This window comes from Bison bison, unplaced genomic scaffold (assembly GCF_000754665.1).
Source record: "Bison bison bison isolate TAMUID 2011002044 unplaced genomic scaffold, Bison_UMD1.0 scf7180017864362, whole genome shotgun sequence".
In the NCBI taxonomy this organism is placed as follows: Eukaryota; Metazoa; Chordata; class Mammalia; order Artiodactyla; family Bovidae; genus Bison; species Bison bison.
Window position 1 is genome coordinate 4,309,368 of NW_011494934.1, and position 11,313 is coordinate 4,320,680.

Genomic DNA, 11,313 nt, shown 5'->3' on the forward strand with positions numbered 1-11,313 from the left:
CCCCCAAAAAAGAAAGAAAATATCAGAAGGCTCATTTCTGGAGCAATTTTATCTGTTGTTTCATCATATATGAGAGATATGAAACTCTCCTGTTTTCATGAAACTGATCTGAGGGGGTTTGTTGGTTTGTAGGCTTGTTTTGTGTTTGTTTTTCAAGTTTGCAACCTCCACACACAAATTAGTGAATTTCTCAGTTCATTTTTCCCCGGGAAATTCTCATTTTCTCTCCTGTTAGGAAGCACAGGCTGGACTAGAGATCCAATCTGACATATCATATTTATTGCTGATAGCAATAAATCTGCAATGAAATCCTCTAGTCCTCTCAAGGCAGGTTCTATTACAGATGTCATTCTCTTCTGTTGTAAGGCCATTTTCCCAATTTCAAGTTTTCTTGGGAAACCTATGATAAACAATAAAGTATCTTTATCCTGATCCCCATCCAGATCTGTGTCTTCAGGGTGCCCACCACCTGGCAAATATAAAGTCAATTTACCCAGGACTCAATGGACCTGGTTTTTCTTCCTCAGACTTTATTGTAGGAATTCTTAGGACCTCGAATTCACACTGGAATATTTTTTCTTGGTTCCTTCATGAACTCCTGAACAGACATTCGGCCCTTTCTCTTGCTTCTCTCAACCTAATCTTAGCATGCCTTCAGTGCAGGTGTGACAAGTAGCACCCCAGCAGAACCGGGTTTAGTGAGGCACAGATTTAAGGGCGATCCAACAGACTCAGTCATCAAGATAATACTGAAATGTAAGATTTCAAAAAAAATCAAGATTAATGCAGGGAGATTAGGATTGACTTATATACACTCAGTTCAGTTCAGTTGCTCAGTCGTGTCTGATTCTGCGACCCTATGGACTGCAGCACGCCAGGCCTCCCTGTCCATCACCAACTTCCGGAGTTTACGCACTCATATACACTACCATGTGTAAAATAGCTAGCTAGTGGGAAGCTGCTGTAGAGTACGGAGAACTCAACTCTGTGCTCTGTGATGACCTAGAAGGGTGGGATGTGTGGAGTGGAAGGGAGGCTCAAGAAAGAAGGGATGTATGTATAAATATAGCTGACTCACTTTGTTGTACAAGAGAAAGTAACACAACATTGTAAAACAATTATACTCCAATTAAAAAATAATGCAAAAACTCATGAGGAACAAAATATCAAAATTTTAAACAAAGATAGCTGTTGTTGGTTCTACAATCCTGTATTACCATATGAAAGTGACAGGCATTTCCAATGTGTGCAGCTTTTGTGCCCCTTCAGACAGATTTCTGGGGGTTGACATTGGTGCAAATGACTGAATAACATAGTGTTTCACAGAGAGTTATGGTTTGACTTGGTTTGGGGGGGGTTTTGGTAGTGCTTTTGCTAATTTTTCCTAACTGTATACAGGGGCACACATTTTTCCTTTTGCCTCAGGACCCAGGAGGCCCAGGGTACATAGAACTAAGTCTTGCTAACTTTGTGTTCTATGAGCAGTACTCCCCTCCAAGCTTTGTACAGCAACCCGGTGCCAGGTCACGGAATAGCAGGGTTGCAATAGACCAGATAACAATGTAAACAGTACAGACGGGGGTATTTACAAGGATGGCAAAAAGGTTTGCTGTAAGTCACTAAAGCATTCTTTGGGATGAGGAAATGTATTCGTTTTTCCAGGCATTCACTGAAATATGCTTTTCAGAAGGGTTCAGAATTAATTTTTAAATTTTTCTTCCCTAATGACTCACCCAGTCAGTGTAAGATTATCAGCTTGGATCTGGTCCACCCGGAAAATGTTGGCCGCCTTAACATGTTCCCTGGACTGGCCAGCCAAATCTTCTGCCCTCTGCCTCCTCCCAATCCCAACACTGTGTACTGGGCCCCTGTGCTCTCTGCGCTCTGAGTTCCCCTCTGCCAGGGCCAGCATTTTTTTTTTAATTGGAGTAGAGTTGATTTACAATGTGGTGTCAGGATCAGCATTTTAAAGTCCCTTTTTGGTGGAAAGAATTCCTTCCTTAGTTGACTTGTAAGAGTCAGAATTTAACCAGGAAAAAAAAAAAAAACAGAAACTCTTTCAGGCATGAGGTTGCCCTTTTTTTAGGTCAAAAGTCAAACATGAGCAATTTTATAATGATTTAAAGTATTATTTACAAGAAAGTGAATTTAATGCAAGGAATCTGTTAGTTAACACAGGAACTGAGAAGCCAGACAGGAGAGAGGCTGCCCATAGATGCAGAAGAGCAGTGCTTCTACCCCACTCCCACCCCAGGCTAGAGAAACAAAGGTTGGAGGGGGCATTCCTGCAATTCATTGCTCATCCACACCCAACACAGAGCTCTGCTATCCAGCCATTTCATTTCCAGTATTGTAGGAACACACAGGCCATTGCACTTCGAAACTGTCCCCTTATTATTTGCATTTAATTAAAAACAGGTGACTGTCTCCCAATGTATCAAGTAATTTTTTAATATGTTTTATTTTATGTTGGGGTTATAGTTAATTTACAATGCTGTGTTAGTTTCAGATACTTAGTAAAGTGGTTTGGTTATAGACTATATATATATATATATATATATCTCCATTATTTTTCAGATTCTTTTCCCATACAGGTTTTTGCAGAATTATGTACAGTTTCCTATGCTGTACAGTAGGTCCTGGTTAATGATTGGACCAGAACCTGGTGGTCCAGAGTTGACAATAAGAAAGTAAAGGAGAGAGAAAGAGGCTGATATTCCTTGGTTTATGCAGAAAACCAATAAAATCCCTGACACAGGGGTTGCTCTGTTCACGAAGGCCTCAGGCGCCCTCTTGATGGGGTGAAGGCGCAGAGCGCCTTCTCGAGAGGGTCTTAGAAGTCTGGCAGGAAAGTGAACTCAGAGAGCCTCTGAGCTCCAGGGGATCAGCCTGAAAAAGAGAGACAGAGAAAGAGAGAGGGAAAGAGAGAGAGACACAGGGACCAAAGCTCTGATGGAGCAAAGGTGTTTTATTCAACACTGTGTGAGTATTTATACTGTCTTGCTGCTGCTGCTAAGTCACTTTAGTCGTGTCTGACTCTGTGCAACCCCATAGACGGCAGCCCACCAGGCTCCTCCATCCCAGGGATTCTCCAGGCAAGAAAACTGGAGTGAGTTGCCATTTCCTTCTCCAGTGCATGAAAGTGAAAAGTGAAAGTGAAGTCGTTCAGTCGTGCCCGACTCTTAGCGACCTCATGGACTGCAGCCTACCAGGCTCCTCTGTCCATGGGATTTTCCAGGCAAGAGTACTGGTGTGGGTTGCCATTGCCTTCTCCGTTATACTGTCTTACAAGGTAGCTATTTTCAGCATAGATAAACTTAAAACTTACAAGTTATCAAGGAAACATGAAGTCATCCATATGAAAGAGAGAGGGTTGTAAATAATCACTTTTACCCTATGGTTCATAAAAAGGAAGAGCGTCGTAAATAGCTGCTTATCACTGTATGGAAATGCATGCATACTTCAGCCCCCAGGAGTAGCTTGCTGCTCCACTTAATTCCTGAATATTCAGGAATTAATAAGGGACAGAGGATTCATGACAGATCCAAAACAACACACAGGAAGCCTCCTGTTAAATGGTTCCTGACAAATGATCTAGTATACATATTGTAGTATGTATATGTCAGTCTCAAACTCCTAATTTATCCCTCCCCTCTCTGGGCTTCCCTCCCCTCTCTGGGCTTCCCTCATAGCTCAGTTGGTAAAGAATCCACCTGCAGTGTGGGAGACCCCGGTTCAATTCCTGGATCGGGAAGATCCCCTGGAGAAGGGACAGGCTACCCACTCCAGTACTCTTGGGCTTCCCTTGTGGCTCAGCTGGTAAAGAATCTGCCTGCAATGCGGGAGACCTAGGTTCAACCCCTGGGTTGGGGGGATCCCCTGGAGAAGGGAAAAGCTACCCACTCCAGTATTCTGACCTGAAGAATTCCATGAACTGTATAGTCCTTGGGCTCCAAAGGGTTGGACACAACTGAACGACTTTCACTTCTTCCACCTTTCCCCTTTGGTAACTGTAAGTTTGTTTCCAAAGTCTGTGAGTCTGTTTCTGTTTGTGTTAAATAATTTTAAAATTGCAACAGAACTGCTTATTTTCCCAGGTAAATAGCTCCTTGTGTACCCAAACCTATCAGGTTCTACGAAGTAGTACACATCATGATCACCTGGTGTAGTCCTCATTGTTACTGACATCTTCCTGATGTAGTTATCCACCTTAGTTGTACTTGAATTGAAGCAATTTCACTCCATCTTTGGACACTGGCTCTTACCATTATCTTGTTTGCCTCTCTAGACACACTCTAGGTGAATAGATGGATGAAGGGGTGGAGGAGTGGGTGATGGAAAATGGATGGATGTTAATGACAATGATGATGTCCCTGGATTTTAAATAAGGGGATAGTCTCAGCCTTTCTTTTGGGGGCTGCAGGTTGATACACACAAGTGCCACAGTTGATTCAAGGTGATAGATGTAAAATGTGAACCTCATCAATGTAACACTTTATTTTCTGTCCGTAGTTAAAATGTTAAATTAAAAGTAGAAAGAGATGATTTTCTCTGAAAGATATTAATGATGCAAGAATTCCTCCCAGCAGATGTGGAGCATTTGAATGTATTTTCTTAATTCAGGTAATAAATAAACTGTTGCCTGAGTTATTCAGATTCTCTTCTTAATGTTCACATTCTCTGTACATTCAGCCTTTGCAGAATGCTGTAAATCTTCCCTGCACCCCACCACCTACAATGTCCTATGGAGCTGAATTTTTATTACTTAATGCTACTATATGATTAGGCTATTATTTCTTCAAATACAGTGTATTACTTTTAATAAATCTTGCAAATTATTCAAAATCCATTGTAAAATAAAAGCAGATGAAATATATTTTTGGTATGACTGTCAATACCAAAAGCATGAAATTAGCCAGGTATCTGAAACACTAAAGGCAATTTAAGTGATCTTTATAGATCACTTGAGGCTGAGTGGTGCCTCAAGTTTGAAATTAAGACTATTAAGAAACCCCCTCGGAGAAGGCAATGGCACCCCACTCCAGTACTTTTGCCTAGAAAATCCCATGGACGGGGGAGCCTGGTAGGCTGCAGTCCATGGGTCGCGAAGAGTCGGAACACGACTGAGCGACTTCACTTTCACTTTTCACTTTCATGCATTGGAGAAGGAAATGGCAACCCACTCCAGTGTTCTTGCCTGGAGAATCCCAGGGACGGGGAAGCCTGATGGGCTGCCGTCTATGGGGTTGCACAGAGTTGGACACGACTGAAGCGACTTAGCAGCAGCAGCAGCAGCAAGATATCCCCCCAGAAGTTCTTGCTTCTAAACTATCTTTGAAAAACAGAAATTTAGAGCCAGTCTCTTGCATTCTTCCCTCCTTTGCACATAAGGATTCCCTCAAGCTGATAAAATGTGGTGTACTCTAGTAATATCTTCAAAATATGTATTTACAAAACCAACTTACAAAATGCATTGAGGCAAGATGTTATGGTTTTAATCAGCTGATATACAAATGTCTTCTGCAACTGTAACTTGACAAAAACCACTAAAAACTGTCATACTAGCTCTCTTTCCCAGGAGGATTTATATTCCATTAAGAAGTAAGCAAAGAAAGATCCTACCCAGCTTGTATTGACAACATCCTGGGAATTCAAACATACTTTTAACATATATTTGCTTTTTAGCAAGCTCTATAGATATATGGCAGGAAACATTAATTTTTTTCCCAAAATGACTTTCACAGATATAAAAAGCATTTTATATGTCAAATGGAAGAATGTTTCTGAAAGAACTTCAATGTGATCTTATTATAGCTTTCTTACTTTTAGAGTACAAAGCTGCTGTCTAAAGTTGAATTTTCTTGTCTTTAATAAATTAATTCTAAAGAAGAGTTCCCTCACAGATTTTGGTATTTAACATAAATGTTCATGTAACCCTTCTGGACCCAAGTATTTACCAGTAAACTATAATAAAGGGGCACTGGTGGACGAAACAGGGATTCCAAGGATTGAGGGCTGAAGAACAATGTTGCTTTACATCCCCCTCAGGGGCAGATCGGCTGGGATGCCTGCATCGCTGTGATCTCGGAGAGGCAGCAGTGAGCAGTAGTGTGTTTCTAGATGTTAGTTCCCTGCCCAGGAATTGAACCTGGGTAGCCTGGATGAATCCCTGGTGGCTCAGCTGGTAAAGAATCTGCCTGCAATGTGGGAGACCTGGGTTCAATCCCTGGGTTGGGAAGATCCCATGGAGGAGGGCATGGCAATCTACCTCCGTATTTTGGCCTGGAGAATCCCCACGGACAGAGGAGCCTGGAGAGTTACAGTCCATGCGGTTGCAAAGAGTTGAACACGACTGAGTGACTAAGCACACACACACGGTCTGGATGAAAACCAGGAATCCTGAGCACCAGACCAGCAGAGGCTAGAGGCTAAAAGCTGTCTTTCCCTGGCTCTTGACTCCAGTGACAAATGCATTTTTCTCATGGAGGAAAAAAACTTTATCGTTTAGTATAGTATATAGCAGGTACAGAGTTTATCATTAGAGGCGTAGCACAACAACTGGGAGAGCACACAGAGAAACCTTTTGTTTAGTTAAGATAGAAGCAAGGCAGAGATGCACACCCAGAGAGAAAGGGTGTGGGCCTCCTCCCTCAGGAGGAGGAGCACAGTAAAGAGGCAGTTAAATGTAGGACAGTTCTTCTGGGTCTTTGTTTACCTTTGGCCAGATATTTGGTTTCTTTTTCTACACCTGACCTGCCCTAGGACCCTCCGCAATGTGAGTGTGCAAGGTTTTTCAAGATAGATTCCAATGCAAAGGTGTCTGGGAGGAGCAAGACTCATAATGGCTTGGCATCCCCTGAATTCTGAACCCCAAGAAGCCTTTCTAGACATATGTAGTGTCTCCCTTGTCCCATGGAGGAGAAATATGTGATTTCTTGATCCTTTACTCAACCAAAGTTTAGCCCCTCTCTGTGCCTGCGAGGACTGTTTTCTTAAGGTGTGCACAAGAGGCAAAGCCTGGCTATTTACCCTGTTCCTGTTGTTACTTCCATTTCAGAAAGGAAACAGGAGGCTGATTATAAATGCCTAACCTGGAGCCCATCTATCTCCGGTTTCAGGAAATGCAAACAAGAGGCTAGTTGTAAATGCCTAGCATGGAGCCCACCTATCTCCTGCCTCAACTGTACTTTAACCACTGTACATTTTCCCATAATAAATTGTAGACATCTCTTCTACAGTGTTCATAAACTTTTCCATGAATCAGAATCCCTGGAGATCTTGTTAAGACACAGATTGCTGGGCCCTTCCCCTGGAGTTTCTGATTCAGTAGGTGTGAAGTGGGGCAAATTAGCATTTCTAACAAATTCCCAGGGGCTCAGGTGCTGCTGGGGGCCTGGAGCACATTTAGAGAAACTCCACTCCATAGGAATAGCTATTGGGCTTTATTTGACATCTTCAAAGCTCTCTCATGCCTTTGCATTGAATTAATTAATTTCTAAACTTTGCCATAAGATGCACAGAGTAGCTCTTCTCCTTTCCATTTTAGATTATAAATGAAAAACACTGAAGTTTCCCTCCCACTTCCCACCCCCCAACCCTACCCCACCCACCCCCATACCTCTCCCTCCCACTCCAAGTATTTACCTGTCTCAGTGACTACGCTCAGAATGTAAAGAATCTGTCTGCAGTACAAAGAGCTGGGTTCCATCCCTGGGTTGGGAAGACCCCCCCGGAGAAGCAAATGGCAACTCACTCCACTATTCTTGCCTGGGAAATCCCACGGACAGAGGAACCTGGAGGGCCCCAGTCCTTGGGGTCACAAGAGTTGGACACGACTTAGTATCTAAACCAGTGACTACAACCACCATCAGTGAAAGTGCCCGAGCGGGAAACCTAGCAGTGCCCCAGGCCCTCTGCTCTCCGCGCCCGCACGTGCAGCACCTCGGTGCCTCCACGTCACGCTGCCCTCAGTCCCGCCTGCTGAGCGTCCTGCTCCCTTCCGTGTCTGTGCCTTTGTACATACTGTTTCTCTTCCTGATAAACCATCAACAGAAAAAAATACACAACCTAAAAGTTGAGATTTATGTTTTATTCAGCAGACCACATGGAGGACTGAAGCCCGGGGCCAAGCCTCTCAGATAACTCTGAGAGACTGTTCTAAAGAGGCAAGGGGGTGGGGAGGAGCCAGGATATACAGGCATTTTTGCAACGAAGACCAGGTAGTTGGACTATCAAAAGATTACTGTTAATTAAAGAAAATAGTATATCTCAAGTTTAAAAATTTGGTACTTTTCTATGTATAGGATAATGCAGGGGGCTGGGCTCACTGAAACTATTCCTTTTATATGAACCTCAATTCTCTGGGGCCAGTATCCTGTGTTTTCTCATCCTGAGTCTGCTCTGGGTGCACCACCGGGGGTGACTGCAGTGCTGGGCGGTGGCGTGGGGGGCTTGGGGGGCGGCATCCGCCCTCCATCCTGAGTTCCCTCAGGGCTCAGGGTGGCTGTAATGTGATGGCTTCACAGCTGCTACATGCTTTTACTGTTACGGCATTTTTTATTCACAATACCTTGATACTTTTAAGTTTTTCTGCAAAATGTGTCTTAATATTTGATATATAATATTGAAACAGTATGAGTTAACCTTTGATACAGATCTAGTACATTTTGTCCCCTTCTTAGCATTCATGAACCCAGTTTCTCCGTCATGCTGGTTAATTTTGTGGTACATTTTGTTTTTAAAATTCAGCATTCCCCAAGTGTGTGACTGGGTCTGAAACAATCTTGCTTGAAACACATGAGGCATGCATGGCGAGACCTCTTCAGTTGGGAACTGGAGTAGCTAATCGCCTAATTCCCTATGGAATCTGAGTCCCATTTCTCCAGCTTCATTCAACCTGCTTCTTCGCCCTCACAAGTGTTCTGACTCAGAAGTCTTCCCCTTCTTCTCCTGGGCTCATTAATTTCAGCGGAGCCTCGTCAAGACCTGAGGTTGAATGGGGAGAGCTGCTCTCCTGAGAAAAAGTGTACACTAATATTGATAAATACAATTACCCTTTTATTGTGAAACTTTATGAGGAATATAAACAACCATGTTGCTAAACTGTCAGACTCAAAATCATTAAAAAATATAGCTGCTGTAATTTTCCTTAACTTGAAATTTCCGAAGTCTGTATTTTCATTGAAAGAAAGTCTCTCTAGACTCCTTGTTTAATGCTCCCTCAAATCTCAGCTCCTGGACCCTCCCCACTAAACAAAATGGGGAGGAGGTGGTGAATACTGTTCTCAGTAGACCTGCCTGTCCCAGTTCCCGAAGACAGTTGAACTACCTGGAAAATAGGACTTAAGCAGTTTAGAGATTCATTATTGAAAAGTAAAAAACTAACCTTTTGTTTTACATCATGTGACCCACTCTAGTATTCTTACCTGGGAAAATCCTATGGATGGAGGAACCTGGCAGGCTATAGTCCATGGGGTCGCAAAGAGTCTGACACGACTGAGCGACTTCAATCAATCAATCACGTGTTAGTAAACCCACATGCCCCCTGATTGTCATGCCCCTGATTGTTCTCTGTTGTAAGTAGCTTGTAATTCACAAAGATTCACCAGAGCCACTTCTTTGGGTGTCCCCGCATCCACCCACCCGCCTACCCACCTCTTTTTCTTCCAGTTCTTCATAAAGTATATTAGATCCAGCACCTCGTTAAACTACCGGTTGTTCCTGGAAACGATGGGTCTCCCATGTACTTAACACCAGCCTTATTAAGTACACACTACTGATTCTATTAAGAGTTTATTTATCTATCTATGCCTCAATTTCTTTATCTGCACCTTATAACTTAGATGTGACTTTTAGATACATACATAAATACATAGAAGGTGCTCAATAAATAGAATCATTGCCATATTTTTGGCCACTATAAGCATTGACGGAGAAGACAATGGCACCCCACTCCAGTACTTTTGCCTGGAAAATCCCATGGACAGAGGAGCCTGGAAGGCTGCAGTCCATGGGGTCGTGAAGAGTCAGACACGACTGAGCGACTTCACTTTCACTTTTCACTTTCATGCACTGGAGAAGGAAATGGCAACCTGCTCCAATGTTCTTGCCTGGAGAATCCCAGGGATGGGGGAGCCTGATGGGCTGCCGTCTATGGGGTCGCACAGAGTCGGACACGACTAAAGCAACTTAGCAGCAGCAGTGAATGAATTTATCTTGTTCATTGCTACTGCCCCTGTGCCTTGTAAGTAGCCAGCAGCTGGTAGATACTGCATAGTTTTCTTGAATTCAATGCAAGCATGCATACACGAATGAGTGAAAGAAGCCCTGGCAGAGAATCAACAACTTAGGGGTAGGGGGGTCTTGGTGGAAGTAAAATGGATAAGTTAGGAAAACTGAATTTTAGGGAGGAGCCCAAGTAAATTTTGAGTAGGACTTCTAAGTTTTCTCAGTCTTTCTCCGTAAATGGGACAACAATGCCTACCTTGCCTTTCTCAAAGAGGGGTTAATAGACATAAATGAAATAAAGAATGGGCATAGAGAATAGAAAGCAAGTAAAACATATGTCAGCAACATAAGACTACACTGGGTCTCACCAACAGGAAAGATGGAGAAAGCACAAAAATGCGTAATTTTCACTGCAGTCCGTGAGGTGCACTGCCTGTGAATGGCAGAGAGTCAGGGGAGGAGGGACCGAACTCTGAAGACCCCCAAAGAGAAGCAGAGAAGACCAAGACAAAAGGTCAAAGACAGCTTGTATTTAGTGAGTATTTGAGTAGGGCTTCCCTGGTAGCTCAGTCAGTAAAGAATCTGCCTGCAATGCAGGAGACATGGGTTCTATTCCTGGAGTTGGAAAGATCCCCTAGAGAAGGAAACGGCAACCTACTCCAGTATCCTTGCCTGGGAAATCCCATGGATAGAAGAGCCTGGTGGGCTACAGTTCATGGAGTCACAAGAGTCAAAAACTGAGAAGAGTTTTGGTTGCATATGGAAAATAAATTACAAATTTTATGCAATGTAACTAACTCTTATAATACCTATTAAAATCTTCAAAGCTAATTTTACATGAAATACATAAAAATACTGTGTGAGGTATAAAAAGTCAGGGAAGTATATAGCTACTTGGTATTTCAGAGCTCAGTTCAGTTCAGTTCAGTCACTCAGTCATGTCCGACTCTTTGTGACCCCATGAATTGCAGCACGCCAGACCTCCCTGTCCATCACCAACTCCCAGAGTTCACTCAGACTCATGTCCATTGAGTCAGTGATGCCATCCAGCCATCTCATCCTCTGTCATCCCCTTCTCCTCCCGGC

The 11,313-nt window shown here is 43.2% G+C and overlaps 1 protein-coding gene across 1 annotated transcript in view; it reads left to right on the top strand.

Moving 5' to 3' along the window:
* Positions 1–11,313, top strand: part of IMPG1 (interphotoreceptor matrix proteoglycan 1) — a 157,049-nt gene that overhangs the window by 89,369 nt on the left and 56,367 nt on the right.